Here is a 20,577-nt window from a genome sequence, read left to right as displayed (position 1 = left end):
CTCTTTCCATTCTCTGGGGAGCAGGAAGGCGAACGAAAGCGCTTAAAACGCAAACCTGACAGTCAATACTGCGTAAAATATATGAAATTCTCTGCAGAAATGTCGTTAACATATGCCTAATCCCCAACATTCGCCGGCCGTTACGTGCGTGAGGATACTGAACACGCTCACTAATAAAAGAATCGAGAGGAGAAGCTGAATATAACACCGCAACGAAAACCCTTCAGAAGCACAAGCAAACAAAGCAGGCTCTACCAGGGTTCATGAATAGTATATTGTCAAGAAATGGAACATTTAGAGTAGCCACAGTGGGGTCCCGCGAGCTGTGAAAGAGGGAATGGCATAGTAAACGCATGTTATCGCCAGCCAAGAAGGCGAAAAGTAGCAAGAATCGCTGATAATTGAGGCCGGCATCGCGCTTCACTCCGACGAACGGCCTTCTGCCGAGCTACGGGCTGCAGCGTAGCGAAATCCGAAGAACGAATCGCTAAGGCGAGTGCAGCACTATCTTTTTGACACCTTTGTTATCAAGGACCGCCATTACAAAGGGTCAGGACACCCTCTCAGCGCACATCCTCGCCACTTAAGCGTGGGGGGGGGGGGGGGGGCGCATCTGAGTGCAGCGCCGCGATAGCAGAGACCAAACGCTCCTCGGCCATTCGAAGCTGCTTGGGAACTTTTGACTACTCCTGTCCATAATTCGTCAATTCCAATGCCTATTGCAACACATCCCCCAACAGCAGATGGGTGCAAATAAAACGCGAAATTTTATACAAGAACCTGACCATAAATAAAAGATGCGTCTAAATTTTGATACGAAATGCCATGCGTATTCTGATACCAATTTTATTCATATTCTGTGCGGCAATGACGCCTTTCAAAGCGAGCGATCGAGCTCTAAAGGCTTTGCGTAACGAAGCTTGATTTTGTGCATTCATTCATCAACGCCGTGGAGGATATCTGATGAGAAGGATCCGATTTCGTAGTGCGTATTTCGAGGAATCTTTAGCAAGTTGTTCTGCAAAATGGGAATTTCTGCCTGCAGAAATCTTCTAATCTTAAGACACTCTACAAGATAATGCAGCCTTCGTATACGTTGTGTTGAAGTGTTGCAGTCAGATTATTAAGAATTCAAACCATGGCTACATTTAGGAGAAAGGGCTAACGACCAAGCCTTGCGGCGTGCAAGCTGCTGCAGGAAAAAGGGTTCGAGTGAGAGGTCACCTCGACAAATATTATATATCCGCTCACTAACGATCTGGTAGGTACTATTCTGTGAGTGTCTTCATTCCTAAAAGGGTCTCGCGTATATCAGACTAGCCAGCGTTATAATACCGTTATAATAAGCTAAGTACAAATGCGACATATTTAAGCGCTGCCATTTGTGTATTACCGACAGTAGGATTGTGCCCATTTATCTGGCTTCCTTGGATGAGCTCAGTTTAAGAATATGGACCTGTTGCTCGCTCAGGTACTATTCTTATACCTTTTTACTGTAGCGATACTGCAACAAAGCCGCAACAAGGTGAATACGTGACCAAGTTGCAGAGTGTCTAACACGCAATCTAAGGGCCGTATAGTACTGGATTTTATTTTCACCCTTCCGTCTTTAAGGAGAAGTCGGAGCTGGCAGCATCGCCAATGTCATGCTGTCTTCTGACGTAACACCATCAGACGACCAGCTAACCAGCGGACATATTACATGCAAGCTACTACATTCCCGGGCCACGCTGGAATTTTCTGCTCACAACTCCAAAGCTTGCAATGGCGATTCGAAATTTTCAGCAGAGCGGGACGGTTTACACTGCGGGTGAATAGTCTTCGTATTTGACGTTGTTTTAGTACGATGTGCATTATCAGATTGATGTACTCAGAAGCTAGTCAAGATGAATGGGATGCAAGAATTATCTTTGATATGGAAGCTGAAGCATCTGCATCATGAGCCGGACTATACCCACTGCATGGAGAAGTCCACGCCTATATTTTTCCAATAAAACTCGACCCCTAAATATCCTGGAATAATAAAAAACAATAAAGCTGCTTCCACTTGCGCCCTGCGAAGTTCTTAACCTCCTCCATCCATTTGATTTTCGGCCACCCCCTGATAAGCTTTCCTGCCCTTGGAGTCAATTATATTTTTTGCCCTTATAGCGACCATTGGTTATCATCTCTTTGCAATATATAACCAGCCGATGATCAAATCTTCTTTATTTTACTAAAATGTCGTTAAATCAGCTTATTTTTCGGAGCAGCTTTGTACTCTTCCTCCCTCTTAACATTACGCCAACCATTTTTCTTCAATACCTAATCTGCAGCAGTCACCACCTAAAGCTTAGTTGAGTGGCCCAGACATCTTGTTAGGATGATGGGCTTCAAGTATTAAGCAAATGATGTGCTTTTTAATGGAGGATAAAGATCACTTTGCATAATTTCGTGCAAGCGGAATGAAGTCCTTATTAAAAAAATTGAGTCACATACATTTTGATGCCCATCTCTGATCCACCATCTAGAATGAATATGGCTTTGCTCTTACCTACTGGGGTCTTGACGCGGGGTTGGGCTAAAATGTTTTTCTACGGCTGCTCGGGTTTTAGCCCGCAACACAAGATATCTAGGTCTGGTTAGAGACCGCCTAAGAAATCTGAATTGTGTGGCTTGATGCGAAACCAAATAACGTGAAGACAGGCCCTGAAAAAGTCTACAAAAAATCTCCACTCCAACATTAGGGTCATTACCTTAGCCATGATCGAATACCTAATATGAAATAATTTGATATACTTTCCATATTAGGCTGCCTCGACGCCTAACATAACGGGGAATCATTTCATGCATTTCTAGAGGAAGGGGAGATGAAGTAGCTAAAGCTTTGAATGAGGCACCCCTCCATATATAGAAAACCAATAAAGGCTTAGTATCTCCAAAAAAAATGACAAATCCTTACATCAAGGCCTAGCCATTGACGCTCGTACATCACCTAGACGCTATATCGCGAAATGAAACCGCCCATGCTGGCGCCAAATTATCGCTGTTTGAGCGGCGGGCCTTTCTCAGAAGCCACCGAATCTTCTCAGAGATTTTGCCCAGACGGTACACATGCTACCGCTCACCAGATAAAGTACTTGAAGAAGACATATCTTTCCCAAAAAACTTGTTAACCGAGATGCTACTAGGAGAATATACGTAAATACCAGCTACCTGTCCCAATTGCCTACACAATCTGGCATACAGAGATATATGTAAGATTTTCGCTAGCAGATTGACCCCCCCCCCCCCCCCCCAAAAGAAATATTGACCTACATAAGAAAGTTCCAGGGCATCAATTATCAAGATGAAGTGAAGTGGAAGGTCTTGCTTTTATCGTCTCGGTGACAAACGGGGAAAGAATTTGGGCTGCGTATAGGCGGCAGCTGGTACACACGGGCTCCTCTTGTTTTGAAACCTTACACGCTTCTTTCACGATTCTGTTTCTATTATCCATAAAGTCCCTAACTAACTATCGATTAACCCAACTCATTTTGGGATAACACTGATTAAAGTTTTACTGTCACCTTTGCAAACGAGCAGGAGAGAATGCCGAGGAAAATCTTAAGCACGTTGGAAAACGTATACGTACTGTGCGGCACTGGAATTCATTACATACGGAATCAGAAGGGGATGTTGTTTCACACGGGAAACGCTTATAGGCAGCCTGGCCTTAGATCAGTGATTCCTACAGCAATTTCAAACAAGAAGCGACGTGATCATGAACTCACATTGTCAAGTACATTTCATACTCTATCTTGAACCGGAAGCAGTACATGAGCGGTGACTGCGCTTTAACTTGTTTGAAAACGCTTGAATAATTGCAAGGCGTGAAGATAAGCGTGTTCTCGAAGTGGATCATGACAGCTTCTTTCTTTCGGACGTAATATTATAATCGGACTGCACTACATCTGACTACAAAGTTACTTCAAGTATGGGCCGTGCAGTAAGAACAGGAGCCGGAAACATCTTGCGAGGGTAGCTGAAATGACACAAGGCTCACATTCTGGCCATTCCTGAAGCAGAGGAAAATCAGAATAGTAAAACAAAATACAGAAAAAAGTTTCAGCCATTGACAAAGCGCAAAGGAAATGAAATGGAACATGTAGGTTGCGAAGCGTTATTTTACAATCAAGAAAAGAATTACGCACATATATTTAAGAGTTCAATATTTCTGACAATACTTACCTAATGCGAGAAATGCGCTAAGAATCACCGCTGTCTTTAGTCCGTCCATTCGCTCTTCTTCTTGGGAGGCCTGATCAATAAAGAAATTAAGAGAAAATCGAGATAATTTTCCTTACTGCAACAACTCAATTGTGACCTTTATGCTAAGTAAAAACTAAAAGACGCAATAATATATTTATGATTAAAAGACTAGGTGTTATAAAAGATCCTAATCGGAAAGTTACATATAAAATTATGCATCTTTACACAGTAAGGGCAATCTTATTTAAAATTATGCCTTAATGCCTTATTTATGCTTTAATGCCTTATATAAATATGCCTTAATGGCCAGCGGGCCTGGCGCGAGCACTCCGCCCCGCGTCACTACCCGCTATATATATATATATATATATATATATATATATATATATATATATATATATATATATATATATGCCTTAATGGCCAGCGGGCCTGGCGCGAGCACTCCGCCCCGCGTCACTACCCGCTATATATATATATATATATATATATATATATATATATATATATATATATATATATATATGTCTGCTTTCCTACCCAAGGATGCCTCAAGATACCGTCCCCACACCAACGGGAGCCTTGCCATCGGTCATCGTCACCCACCCGCGCGATCCTGGCATTTCACTGGTACCGGCACTACGGACGTGGACGAATGGCGCACATCTGATAACCGACCTATTTGTTTTACTTGTTCCTGCGTCGGCCATATCGCCCGTTATTGTCGAAATCGTTGGTTCCAGCCACAAAAGTTCCACCTTCCACCCTTTTCTATCTACGATGACCACTCTCGTCCATTCCAACCTCGTCACGACTCATCAAGCACAGCCGCTGATACCGAGTCTTCACGACTCAACCGATCACCCTCCCCCCCCCCCCCCCCCCCGCCGTCAGTTCCGTTCGCCCCAACGCCGTCGATTTCCATCTCCCCGTCCATATGGCCGCTCTCCGACGGAAAACTAGGCGCTGCAGCGTCTAGAGGTGATGCTGCAGTAGGAGCCACGATCTCAAATTCTCGTCTAGCTCTTCATGCGCGCCGTAATTTTCTCACCGTGCTCGTGGATGGCACAGCCGTTCAAGCCCTCGTTGATACTGGTGCGCAAGTTTCTGTCATGAGCCCAGAACTCCGTTCTCGCTAGCGAAAAGTGCTGACCCTGCCCCTATACAGCTTGTGCGTGTTACAGATGGAGCAACTGCAAAGGTCATTTGCTTGTACTCTGCCCTCGTAACGATTTCTGGCTGCCATACTACCGTCCTCCTCACAGTTCTGCAGCATTGTCCTCACGACATCATTCTTGGCCTTGACTTTCTTTCTGACAATGCAGCCATCATAGACTGTGCTACCAGCGTCGTTGAACTTGACCTGCCCTCCCCTCTCGACCCACCCTCTCGTGTTCTGCGCCGCCTTTGTAGTGTTGACTTTGTCAGCCTCCTACCTGAAGCCGCAACTCATGTTACGTTTTGCTCTGTACGCTCTATTCCCGATGGACAGTATATCGTTATCCCAACCCTTGATGCTCCCCTAACCCGACGCATTGCCCTTGCTCATACAGTCGCCACAGTGACCGCGAACCAAACTTGCCTCCCTGTTTTGAACATTGCGTCGCAAATCCAGCTCCTCCCACAAGGCATCTCGCTCGCTACTTTGTGTCCTGTAAAGGAATGTAATCTTTCTGCTGTGACCACCGGTTTACCACCCTCCTCTGACTGCTCTTATCTGAAGTTTCCGATCTCCAAGACTACGTCAAGATGATCGCTCCGGACCTTTCTCCTCCACAAGCTCGTACAATTTGTCGTCTGCTGGCATCTTTCAGAGACATTTTTGATTTTTATCAGCGCTCATTGTCTCGAAATGCTCTTGTGCAACATCGCATACACACAGGCAATGCTGCTCCTATTTATCGCCGTCCTTATCGCGTATCCGGTGCTGAACGTAAGCTTATTACCTGACGTTCAGCACCGGATATGCGAGGTTGACAAGATGCTCGCTCAAGACATCATCGAACCCTCGACGAGCCCTTGGGCGTCACCAGTCGTTCTGGTTAAAAAGAAAGACGGCAGCTGGCGCTTTTGCGTCCATTATTGTCATCTAAACAATATCACTAAAGGAGATGTGTACCCTCTCCCCAGAATCGATGATGTCCTAGATTGCCTCCATGAAGCTAATACATTTCTTCCATCGGTTTACGGTCCGGGTATTGGCAGATCACTGTTGACGAGCAGGATCGTGAATAAACAGCCTTTGTCACACCAGACGGCTGGTACCACTTAAAAGTCATGCCATTTGGTCTCTGCAATGCACCGGCGACCTTTGAACGAATAATGGACTACCTTCTTCGCGGATTTAAATGGACAACCTGCATGTGCTACCTCGACGACGTCATCTTTTCTCGCCGACCTTTTCTTCGGACATTGAACGCCTTACCAGTGTACTCAATGTATTCCGTACAGCTGGCCTCCAGCTCAATTCATCGAAATGTCAGTTTGGTCGCAGTCAACTCAGCATTCTTGGACACAAGATTGACGCCTCAGAAGTACGACCTGATCCGGCTAAAATTTAAGCTGTCAAAGACTTTCCAAGTCCCCAGTCTTCGAAGGATGTGCGCAGCTTTGTCGGTCTCTGCTCTTACTTCCGCCGCTTTATCAAAGGTTTGGCCCGTGTGGCTCGTCCTCTCACAAACCTACTTAAGAAAGACACCGCTTTCACGTGGGGCACTGACCAACAAGGTGCGTTTTCAACGCTTATAAGCTTACTGACGTCGCCCCCCGTCTTGGCTCATTTCGATCCCTCAGCTTCCACTGAAGTTCGAACGGACGTCTGCGGATATGAAGTGGACTCTGCCAGGGCATGAAAGTGGACTCTGCCTATACTCCCCAACAATTTTCTCTGACTATGAAGCCAAGGATACGAGGGCGGAGCTTCAGTTATGCTGCTACTGCACCATGTAGTTTGGCATACCTGGCCTCAGAGACGGCTTCAGTTGCAATTCCACGTTTGCTTGAAATGGGGGGGGGGGACAGTTTTCGAGCTGGCACCGACTCAGAAATGATTTTCTTTACAGTATTTAAGGCCTAAGTGAACGTAAATTGACGTTTAGTGAATGTCATGCGCTTTGTTCATTGTCGAAACAAGCGCATTGCTAAAACGTGCATAATATGGCGGTTAGACGCTGCAGAAGCATCCGACCTACCCGTCGAGAGATTCCCGACAGATGGCGCAGCCATCCTATTTGCTCGGCATACTGTAGCGGTTTAATATGCACAACACTAATGTTGTACGTGCTTCTTGTAGTACAATCGGGATATGATGATGGCGTCAATATTTTTGGGACAGTATATTCTTGAGCAGGATCTGTGAAGTTTGCGAAGGAACTTTATTCTTCATTGCAGTGCGCAGATGCCCTTCGGCTCTTTAGCCTCGGCAGTACTGCTAGAAGTATTTTTTATTTTTTTAAATGCCGGGGAACTTAGACGCTTCCCGTTGAACGCTGGTTGTATTAGATGCAGCACTCGGTCACTCGCAGGCAAACTTTCGTTCCATAATAGGTTAAACAGCGTTGAACTCCTGTGAATTTATTTAAATGCTGGAAAGATCTTCGCGTCTGAGATTATACTGCTCAATGAGCTCAGGTCACCCATTAGTGGTGGGCGAGCATGGCGCTAAATGCTCCCCTCTTGACTTTCGAGCAGAAGCAGTCCTGGACGTCCCCTTACCCTGTCCCCGCAAAACGGGAATGCTCGGGGATCTAAAAGCAAGACAATAAAAACTGCGAAAGCTGGTCCATGTCATCGGAATCTGACCTACTTCAGCCTACAGCAACCGCACTGCTGAAATCTGACAAAGAAGGCGAATTTCGCTTGCACAGGGTAGACGACCAGACAGTAGAGAGAAATAATTCAGAGAAAAAATAGAAGGAAGAAAGCAAGCAACATAACATTTATATATCTGCAACCAAGGTGTCGTTCTGTAATACTCATTATTAGCGACTATTAATGAGTAATAGAAATAAGTACACTACCGCGAGTTCAGAAAGCGTCGCTAAGCTATGACTGTTTTAAACTCGTTTTCTAACTTTGGACGCTTAGTAGCAATTTAATGGGGCAGCTTATTGTCACATTATAACTTTATTGAAATAGGCATAACGTGACAGCGTGAAGAACTTCATTCTGCAGAAAATGACAGACACTTAATGCCACTTTGAATGGTATGACGTGGCAATAATAATGGCTTCCATATGGGAGTCGCCTTGTTACCCCTACTTGCCACTTTCGTTTTTGCTTTTCCTTATTATCTGATGCATAATCACCAGCAAAGCCGAGTGTGTTACTGTAACATGTGAAATATCCGACGGTGACAAAGAGCATCGCTTAAACCTACGCGTGATAACATTAATGTTTAGGTGAAGAGTAGCGAGCATGTCTGGCCGTTGATCCAAGTCCTCGGGGCGTGGCTCCCTCCTCCTGTAAGGTGGCGTAATTACGCCATCTTATGTGGCAACCCAGCGACCTACCGCCGCACTGCCATATAAAATGTAAGCAACTACTTACAAGAGACGTACAAAAATATTTCCTGAATCCCTTACTGCTTCTATGCCGACACCAAATTTTCTCTGAACGGCATTGTACGCGTTCAAGCTATCTTCTAAGAAATACCTAACAAGCTTACATCTTGTTATTAGTAGTTATTAGATGCCACGACTGATATCTGACTGGTTACTGCGATGCGTGATGTAACGAGATGACATGACATGGCCGAGTTTGCAGATAAAAATCAAAACCGAGACAGAATCCGTGGTCGAACCTCTAAGCTACGACGGCATCTTCGTCTTCTATTTTTGAGAGATTGCATACGCCCTACTACACTTGCAGCCAGCCATGCTCGATTGGTGCGTTTTCCTATAAACGTATGCCGAATAGAGAATTAGCTCAACCTGACAATGCTAGCGAAGCAACCCTTCGAAACAAGTTAGCTTGTCGGTATAAAACTCGGTAAATGACAACTGAATGGCCGCTGCTACGTTTTTAGACCACGAGGGAAAATATTGTTCAACTTGCTTAAGTTAACTTTATCGCTGGACTTTTTTGCGCAGTTCAAATATAAAACGCACTGCGTATGTTTTTCCATCAACAAATTTGAGTCAGTTAGGCCCTCGTGTCTGACGCGTGGGTCTATAGTGTATACACTCGTTTCCGGATAATTCCGATGGCCATAGCGGGCAGCTTTGTTTCATTCGGATGACATACACACAATCTCGATATGTTAACTGAGGTTCTCGCAATAACCCTGGATTCTCATTATTAAAAACGGTCATATAGGCTTGGGAATAGGTGGCCAAGCCAGCAGTATTTTGGTTGCTGTTGAAAGAAACGTAGCATTATAACGTCGGCAATGAAATGTGTTACCTAAGAGTGAATATGAATTAGAACCCGAGACATCAGTATGAAATTGTTCTTTCTCTCTTTCTTTCTCTCTTTCTTTCTTTCTTCCTTCTGTATTTATTTATTTATTTATTTATTTATTTATTTCAAAGTAGGCGAGGGATTATATAAGACAGTAAAGGATCCTTAGCCAGAGGCTAGTCGTGGATCCCAAAATGGATACAAGTAAGTATACTGACGACTCAGGAAGAAAACAAAATACATATTTACCGGTGCGAAAGGAAATAACTATAATACAAAACAACATGATACAAACTAAAAATCTAATCAGTTCAGTTCAGTCGTTCAGTCGTGTCCGACTCTTCGTGACCCTATTGACCATGTCACGCCACGCTTTCCGGTCTCTCACTATCTTCCTAACATCACATAACTTCATCTGCAGTGCCTCGAGGATGCCATCTAACCATCGCGTTCGCTGCCTACCCCTTTTCCGGCAACCCTCAACCTTTCCCAACATCAAATCTTTCTCCAGCGACTCCTCTTTTCTCATCACATGACCAAAGTAGCTGAGTTTTAACTTTAGAATTTGACCCTCCAATGAGCTGTCAGGGTTTATGGTCGACAATATTGACTGATTTGATCTTCTGGCAGTCCAAGGAACTCTCAAGAGTCTTCGCCAGCACCACAATTCAAACGCGTCAATTCTTCGGCGGTCAGCCTTTTTCACAGTCCAACTCTCGCATCCATACATCACAACTGGAAAGACCATAGCACGAGTTATACGGATCTTGGTTGGCCGACTAATGTCTCTGCTCTTTACTAGGCGGTCAAGGTTAACCATTGCTCTCTTTCCCAGAAGCAGGCGTCTCCTAATTTCATGGCTGCAGTCTCCTTCCGAGGTAATCTTGGAGCCCAAGAAGAGAAAATCTGTCACAGCTTCCACTTCTTGTCCCTTGATGCTCCAGGACTTGATAGGGCAACACGCCATGATCTTTGTCTTTTTAATGTTCAGTTTAAGCCCAAACTTCTCACTCTCTTCTTGTAAGCGCATCAGAAGTCTCTTGAGTTCCGATTCACTTTCTGCAATTAAAGTGGTATCATCCGCATATCTAAGGTTGTTGATACGTTTTCCAGCAATCTTCACTCCAGCTGAAGACTCGTCCAGACCGGCCTTCCTCATGATGCACTCTGCATATAGGTTAAATAGGCAGGGCGACAGTATGCAGCCTTGCCTCACTCCTTTCTCAATCGGAAACCAATCAGTAAGACCATGCCCAGTTCTGACTGTGGCCTCTTGCCCTTCATACAGGTTCCTGAGGAGACAGATTAGGTGAATTGGAACTCCCATCTCTTGGAGAGCTTGCCACAATCTGCTGTGATCTACTCAGTCAAACGCTTTCGCATAATCAATAAAGCAGAAGTAGATGGGTTTCTGGAACTCTTTTGCTTTTTCTATGATCCAGCGAAGGTTGGCAACTTGGTCTCTAGTTCCTCTGCCCTTGCGAAACCCAGCTTGCACGTCAGGAAGCTCCCGATCCACATACTGCTGCAGCCTACCTTGGAGGATTTTCAACATCACCTTGCTAGCATGCGAAATAAGCGCGATCGTGCGGTAGTTGGAACAATCCTTGGCACTGCCTTTCTTTGGAATGGGGATGTAAACTGACCTCCTCCAATCCTGTGGCCACTGCAGGGTTGTCCAAATCTTATGACATAATGTATGCAGAATGTTAACAGCGTCATGGTTGAGGTTTTGAAGCAACTCAGCTGGAATGCTATCAATTCCGCTAGCTTTGTTCTTAGGAAGGCTCGCTAAGGCCCATTCAACTTCACTCTTCAGGATGCCCGGCTCAAGATCAGTTATCACAACCGTCTTATGTTGGGTTTGCACATTCGAGTCCTTCTTGTACAGTTCTTCTGTGTATTCCTGCCACCTCTTCTTTATCTCTGCGGCTTCAGTGAGGTCCTTGCCTCGTTTGTCCTTTATCACGCCCATCTTAGCACAGAAGCTTCCTTTGATATCTTTGATTGTCTTATACAGAGCTCTTGTGTTCCTTAATTGGCTGTTGTCCTCAACTGCTTGGCACTGTATGTTCAGGAAGGCATTCTTATCTCTCCTTGCTATTTTCTGAAAATCCGCATTGAGAACCTTGTATCTTTCTCTTTCCCCCATAACTTTTGCCATCCTCCTTTCCTCAGCTATTTGCAAAGCCTCTTCAGATAACCAGTTTGCTTTCTTGCATTTCTTTTGCTTTGGAACTACCTTAGTAGCAACTTCTTGTATTATATCACGAACATCAGACCACATCTCTTCTGGCTCTTTGTCTTCTAAATCTAATTCTTGAAATCGATTCCTCACTTCCACAGCATATTTAATGGAACTTGATCCAGATTATACCTGAAAGGCCTTCTAGTTTTCTGCGTTTTCCTCAATCGAAGCTTAATCTTGGCAACAAGAAGCTGATGATCGGTGCCACAATCGGCCCCAGGCCTTGTTTTTACTGCTTGTATAGCGCTTCTCCATCTCTGCCGGCAAATAATATAATCGATCTGATTCCTGTACAGACCGTCCGGTGAAGTCCATGTGTACAGGCGCCTCTTGTGCTGTTGAAAATGAGTATTCGCTATGGTCAGGTTGTTTTCTTGACAAAACTCTTCTAGCCTCTGCCCAGCTTCATTTGGCTCACCAAGACCGAACTTGCCTGTAATTCCGGATATTTCTTCACTCCCTACCTTGGCATTCCAATCTCCTATGAGAAAAACGACGTCTGATGATGGGGTGCGGTCTAAAAGGCATTGTAGGTCCCCATAAAATCTCTCAACGTCAGTTTCTTCAGCAGTAGTGGTCGGTGCATAGACTTGGATAACTGTTATGTTGAAAGGGTGACCTTGGATCCGAAGTGAAATCATTCGGTCGTTTTGGGGTTGTACCCTAGCACTGCTTTGCCCATTCTTCTGTTTACTATGAGAGCGACCCCATTCCTTCTCTTGGATTCGTGCCCACAATAAAAGACATAATGGTCGCCGGAGTTAAATTCTCCCATTCCGGTCCTCTTGAGCTCGCTGATACCGAAGATATCAATGTTCAATCTGTCCATTTCTCGCTTGACGATATCCAGTTTACCTTGCGTCATAGATCTTACATTCCATGTTGCTATGTGATACATCTCCTTGCAACATCGGACTTTCCGGTCGTTTCCCGACACATCCACAACTGAGCGTGCTTTTGGCTGTAGCCCAGCCGCTTCATTCGTCCTGGAGCTACTAGGAATCGCCCTTTGTTCATCCCCAGTAACATGTGGGACGCCTTCCAACCAGGGGGGCTCATCTTTCGGCGCCATATCATTAATGGTATTGTGACTGGCCATAGGGTTTTCTTGGCAGGAAATACTGGAGTGGGTTGCCATTACCTTCTCCAGTGAATCACATTTTGTCAGAACTCTCTGCCGTGACCTGTCTATCTTGGGTGGCCCTACACAGCAGAGCTCACGACTTCATCGAGTTTCGCAAGCCCTTCCGCCACGACAAGGCAGTCTTCCATGAAGGGGAAAAATCTAATACATAACAAAATTATTGAAACGATAAAAAAGGTGATTTCATATTCAGAACACTATGCCACAGGTAGAGTATGCAAATAACCACTTTATTGAGACACTTCTGCATTGAAGAAAAATTTCTTAAGTGCTCCAAATATATTAGGTGAGAATATGACTGAGCCTGGGATAGCATTCCAAATTTTAACACCACACAAACAGAGACACCTATGGCCATATAGATTGTTAGATGTTGGAAGTAAGTACTTTCCATGTGCGGCTGAACGAGAACGGGACGGAGGGGCTTGAATGAAACTAAAGAAAAGGTTATAGGGTTGCGAACCACGGTTTACAAAAATTGCTAAGTGATAGTCTCTTATGTTAGGTAGTGGCATGCTATTGTTTTGTTTAAATAAAAGCCGCGATGGAGTTCTAGGTGCAACGAAGAGCCCTTTTTTGCAACCTTACCAGAGGATCAATATAAGATGGGTATGTAAGGCCCAAGGCCTCAATGCAGTATGTAAGCTGTGATTGAAACAAACTGGATTATAATCTTGTTAGAGTATTAGTCAGAAAATATTGAGAAAATATTTACGTACTTACGCCCAAAATCCGCAAAATCACCTCAAGTTGATTTGCGCACCTTGAATGCTGCTCCCGAATGCTCTTTCTGGACTGAGCTATGTAGCGCGCATTTTATTTCTATCCTTCCGAAGAACACAAGAAAGAAAATATCTGCTAGCTCGAAAAGAATACTTCATCATCGGAAAGAGACTTTTCAGGAAGGAACGAATCCAATTATCTTCTCCAAACTGAAATAACCTTTAAAAGGCACATGTGCGGCTTAATAGACACATATATAACTCTCAAATGATAGAAATATGGACTATATAAATGTGGAGATGTGGCCTAAGCGTTGTGTCATTTTTTTTTTACTTCTTGGGCTGCAACTGGCACTTAATCCCAGTTTTAGTCTTTCTTTTAGAAAAAAAAAATGCCATAATACCAGGACAGCATGAAATAAGCTATTGTGCATAAAATATGGCCTTGGCGTTGACGGTGTTAGCTTTGTCAGTTTTGGCGGTGAGAGTGGAACGTCACAACTACACCTCTGCCGAGTACTTCCGAGTGGTCTCGTAGGTTGCAGGTAATATGACCCTAAATTAAAAAAAAATTTAAAAATGAATTTCGTTCATGCTTCCCTTCAAGGCGCGATTAGTCCAATGGATATTCAATGTGAGTTTATGACGTGTAGGTGTGAAGATGTCGAAGGCTATAAACGAACTCACGGTCATTTCATCTAAATGAACTCCTTTACTTGGCTGACTTTCACCCGGAAAGAATTGCAAACTCGGCGTCAGCGATAGCAGCAATTTTGCTCAAATGCCGTTTAAATACGAATGCCAGCTGTAGTCGGTAGTGCTCAATTTATATGGTGCAGTGAAAGGGTGCATAAATCGGTCAATAGAGACTAGAAAATACTTGAATAACATGAAATCAGCCCATTGCAGACAGTCACTGCAGATCAGTCTGGGCGGCTCCGGTGCCATACAGAGATTGATAACGACGCGTCCCGGTGACACAGGCCGTAAACGAAGAACGGGGGGGAAATCGGTCCGCGTGCAGCAAAAAATGTGATAATATACACCTCATGAGGTTCTAATATTTCCAGATATTCCTCGCATGGATAAGTTCTACTGTAACCACCTGTCATAAGTAATCCTTAAATTTAGTTTCCCTCTTCATAGTCGTGACGTACACGTTATTATTTGCTTTTCCAAACCTTTGGCCATTCTTTTCAACTCGGCCCTGCAGTTGAGACGAAAGCAAAGGGATAACCGAAATGCACAATTCCAACGCTTCATTACTGTTATGTCACTCCATTCCTAACACAGATTAAATATGTGGTGAATAACGGTGAAGGAATTGTGCGTTCGTGTCTAACATCTTCCATTGTATGAGTAATAAAACTGTCACCATGGAGACCTGTGGTGGCTTTGCAATCAATAGATGTCTTCAAACCGATTTGTATACGGTTCTTTCTTTTCTTCAATTCTCAGTGCTTGCATCACCGCAGAGGGTTTGACTGATTAAAGTGATTTGTTGCACTCTATGATTAAATTTCAGGCCGTATACTCAGTCGATGAGGATTACGGTGACTCTATTGCATTCTTGTTGCACAATGGGTGGCCCCCTCAGAGTCGTTCCTACTACGACATACGCGATGGTCATAGGAAGGGATTAAACGTATTATAGTACAGAAATTGTACAATAATTACAAGTTCAGCTACTTAGATTAAATTGTTAGGCAGAGCGGTTGAAAGAAAGAAGATGAACATTAAACTATCTAGCAACAGGGAAGGCGACTTGCTCTCCATAGCTGAATGTACATTGCACTTGACCATAGCCAAGAAAACCGGACTGGGCTCCAGGGTTTGGTTCTATAGCAGTGAGCTCCAGCCCTTTTTTGAATATGGTCGAATAACCCCGAATGTTAGCATGACCGGTTCCTGGCTTTGTTCAACTCCTCCCTCAAACTTCACAGTTTCCACCATGCCAGCTCTCCGTCAAGCACAAACTTAGAAAATCAACAAGGCAATGACGTAAATTATTTATTGTGGATAGAGCTGGGAAAATTGGTTAGACTAAAGAAGCGGCCGTCCATTTGTGCCTTCGGCAATACTGGTGAAACATTTTATCCCTTCAGGAAAAATAAAGGACCTAAAACACAAAATGTCACATGCTGCTCACATTCAACTGCGCACTCTGTCATTCTTCTGTTAAGATTATCAAATCAAACGAATAGCGTTGTTTTCCATTGTACACATACGTCTTCAGGCACCCTATGTGCTCTCCCCGAGTTTTAGAAGTTCCTGACCTCTGGCTTAGCGGTGGCGTCAAGAAAAGAGCGGTCAAGAGGTCCTACCACGCGCGCCTGTCGTTGCGAGCTTGTCCCTTTTGTTCACGCTTTCCCTGGCGCTGGACGACCAGTGTTTTTCTTGACGGATCTCTTCCGTTAACAGACATCAGACGACAGCGTCGTGTCTGCTCGTATATGCGGCCTACGATCTGTACGCACAATGCCACCTAATCTTCCCTTTAGCGACTCATTGACAGGCCGGCCCTTACTGGCATTTGTCACAAAGGTGTCTTTCCATGCCTCGTCTGGCGATGTGTGGAATCTCCTTATTTTACCTCAATAAACCTGCATTGAGGCTGAATTTAGGCTACGGAGGAAGATGGGCTTTGTGCATGGCTGTCTGCATCTGGAGGCTCTTTGCTCTAGCCTAGTCTTTCCTAACGATAATATTACACTATGAAAGCCTTGTATGAAGTCGTTTTTATTAAAATTTATCAACAACCTGAATATAGGGCTACTAAGTGCGGTTATTATGCATTGTTTAATAAAACGAATTTTCTTCTTCAACTCAAATTTGAAGTTCCGCAATGTCTGTTCTCGATTATCTTAGTAAATGCTGAGAGTAACCTCGGTCGGTAAGTTTTCGTTCCATTTACTTCCCTTTTGTGAGCTATCACAGTGCTAGCATTCCTTGTAAATTATAGACCTATCTAGGCCATAAGCCGTAGCCTCTACAATGTAGCCACCTTTTTTGCAAACGCGCCATTTTTAAAAATCTCCAATTACCTAAGCATAAAAATGTACATTCTTCTGCATTGTTTTAAGACTTTATATGCTGATTTCATTGGTAGTGTTTTCTCAAGTGCATCCGTGCTGGCAGCTCTGTTGTGACAATTGCTTGAGTTACTCTAGATATCTGCGTTAAAGGTGTTTCCTGTGTTACTTGTCCTATTCATATTGTTAATGATACCACAATTTAAGAAGGAACTTGAACTCTTCGCTGAATGACTGCAGCAGGAAACCTTTAAACTTTTTTCATATGCGGTTAAAATGCGAAAAAATAGATTACTACAAAAAACAGATCTTATAGCAAAGAACAGGTTGTAAAATTATGGCGAAAGTTACCTTCTTGATAACATATTCGAAATTCCTATACGTAGACTGTGATATGCTGGTAAGGCAGTCTCTGACTCTAAAATATATTGCTCATGAATTCACGCTTTCTTTGCCTATCCACCTCAAATAACTACGTCAATAAATGTTAACTTCATTACCTACGTTCCAACTACACTCCACGTTCCACATATTTGTTTTATTACTCGCTTTGGGACGTTAAACACCACAAACTAACCCACCTTTTATTAAATGACGTGTGAGCAAATATCGTCATAAAAATCAGGCAATTTGTCACCTCAAACAACTCCTTATGCATCATGTAACTGAAAGTGTTGAAGGCTTAGTATATATTTGCCCATAGAGTGAACGCAATATTCATGTTTGGCGAGTATTCCTCGGAGTTAAACTAAAGCAAAATGTTTCCCCATTGAAGCAACAAAAAGTTCATTTATAAATAACTACAGGCCCTATATACACATTTGTTTTATTCACTGAAGTGTCGTAAAAGATTACAGTAGAACGTCTCTGTAACGCCTTAAAGATTGCAATCTATATACGCCTAGGCAGGTAACTTTGTACCTAAGATATTTTACCAACTTTACTTCAGCAGCACTTGGTGCTATAATCAATATGGATATGGAAATTGAAGGAAACCTTGCTGGATAAATATTTATTGCCTTGACTTTAGCATTCGATGACACTGATCAAGACATTCGTTTCAGAACAGTTCATCTAAATAGTCTACCCGCACCTGGACTAAAATGTTCCAGAAATTATGTATTTTACCGGTGGCTCCTATCCATGCCAATAGTAAATTCTCAGCCCAATATAAATAACATTGGTCTTCTCCAGAGCGCAATATTTCTCTTTTATCTCCTTTTAAATTATTTATTTGCCATCACGTCTGTCATCGTCTTCACAGTGAAATGTGCAATCACACTAAAGGACTGCGTTTGTCACTAATATTAACTGGCCAACTGAACCATCACTTGGCTAAAATGAAATCATGGTTTCCAGATAATGAAGTGATAATAAGTTTTTTCATGGGTCTAGAGAGTGTGCAAGTATATTATATACTACATATTATGCATCCACATTCTGCGGCGCACTCCAAAAAGACATGTATGTAGCTATTGTTTTTGTTGGCAATTACTGTCGGCTACATTTGGAGTAAGCGCAGTTTGACAGATATATTTTTCTTTAGAATCTCGCATACCGATAACTGGTAATAGACGTCTTTTATGATTTATTAGTCCATTCTCTCTAAACACCTGCTCTAATTAGTAGCATATCCATTTTCAGGCTGCTGTATGCCACCATATCAAGGGCCTCTATATCATACATCTTACTACGCTAGGCACTTCGCAAAAAGTCTGTTTCACTGTCTTTTCTTTAGGCGTTCTACATTTCCGCTTCCAGAGTACTCTTTTTTTTTAGTATGTGTCAACGAAGGCAAAACAGCACATTTGGGATAAAATACATCATATTACTTCATTATTTTTTCAGTGCATACCCCAAGGCCACCAACTGCCTTGCTCTCAGCCTGCTTCTTTTTTACATAAGAATTCAAATTGCCCACCACTGCAGTGCTCAGTAATATAAAGTTTGAATTTCCCATTTCATATCCCAATAGAGGCCTTCGAGTGCATATTATTACGGATGAATGTGGGCGGGCACATTTTACATCCCTGCAGTTTGTCTTATCATCACTCCTAAGAGTAACTACCGCTGTGCTTTTAGTTCTGTAAGACCGCTGCATTTTTCCAACTATCTTTAATCATAATAAATTATAACAATTTGATGTTATCTATAAACCAAGCCTTAACATCATACGCAAGAGGACTGCATGCGCCTCACCTTCTAATCTACTGGGCCCAGAAAACAAAATTTAGTACTCGATAGATCCCCGATTAGCGAAGCTATACAAGATTAATTTTACTGTAATGGTTTCCAGCGCCAAATGTTGCCCTGTGAAGTTTTTATTGCAGGCCTGTCTAATGACTCTTCGCGCACTCCAGTGCATAAATTACTGTCGGATATAGTAACGTATGCACAACCCAAAACCACCCAAAACCCCTGAGCTCTGCGTACCGGCTATGCTAAGCAGCAAGAACACAAGCTTTTAAGGCCTCAGTCCGCCACGATGCAGTCGGCTAACAACGTTCTTGTAGTTACGGCATTTGACGGAAAACAAATCCATCCATTGTTACTACACAGGGAATAGGCTTCCAATAGACATTTCTTTTCTGGGAAAATTACTACATCCAAAATTTTATCAAATGCGCGACATGAAAGCTACGAATGCAATTTTCCAGCACAGTTCGAATAACAAATTATGCGTTGTCAAACTATTTTTTTTTAGATACACATTTGAGCAAACCTTGAATAAAACTTGTCAAGATATATCTAGCTTAAAAAAAAATTATTTTTTGAAATATGCGAATTGACTGACATCATATTAGCCACTTTCTCTTAAAACAATACTTATATATTTCAACAACCAGCTGTAACTATACCTCCAGAACGCTTGAGGAAACGCGGCTATGGTTCACTCTTACACGCTGATAAAAGGTATCTTCATCTAATACAACACTACGGTATGCTCGTGTGTGTATGTAGAGAGGCTTTTCTCATTTGCGTCGCTTTTAGCACGCCCACGTCGTGCTCTTTCCAGACTAAATAACGTTTAGCCATTTAATTTTTCTTGTTTTCCTTCTAGCTTTTAACAATATTTGGAGCTTAAAAAGCTTGCTATCGCACTAATGGTAATATATCTGCTCAGTTCTCCAAATGCACGTAGGTTTCACCTTTGTATTTGTATTTATAGCCAAGTTCTCACAGGTCGGTTCGCATGAAGAACATTAGTTTAAAGAACTATTTCGCTAGTCTGCTTTTGGAAACAATTGCTTAACTGTAAACATGGCTTCAATTCAATGTGAAGTTCTGCTAAGGACAGCTGCCCAAGTAATAACTCCGTGCTGACGTATTCGTTAAGCCCTTTCAGAAAAACTACCCTATAGGAAAGCTGTAAAGAATCCAGAAAGCACGGTAAAATTTTTCTAATACCGCAAATCGCATTGCCACCTTTATTACGCTAGCATCGCAACTATATTTCAGTCCTGTATCTTGCATCGGAATCGGAAATAAAATTTTTTCAGGGTTTCGAGTATCGGTATTGAAGATAATTTTCTGAATTATCTTGGCCAGCCCTGTGAGATATGCCACAAAGGCTGCCTCTTGGGCTCTTTTTTTTTCCTCTGAGGAATAACTTGAATGTCATATCAGCTACGGAAAAACGAAATCTGTCTTACAATACTGATTTGTAAGAAGCTATAACTTTGCTATCGAAAAAATCTTTCAAGTATGTAATAAAACTTGAAGACGCGAGAAAACTCGTCGCATTTAATTATGACGTGCCGCGCTTAACAGGCGCTTGGATACACGCCGGTATCCAGAGAG

Source organism: Amblyomma maculatum, chromosome 4 (assembly GCF_055883805.1).
Source record: "Amblyomma maculatum isolate TAMU_Amacu chromosome 4, ASM5588380v1, whole genome shotgun sequence".
In the NCBI taxonomy this organism is placed as follows: Eukaryota; Metazoa; Arthropoda; class Arachnida; order Ixodida; family Ixodidae; genus Amblyomma; species Amblyomma maculatum.
Note: the sequence above shows the minus strand (reverse complement) of the source record.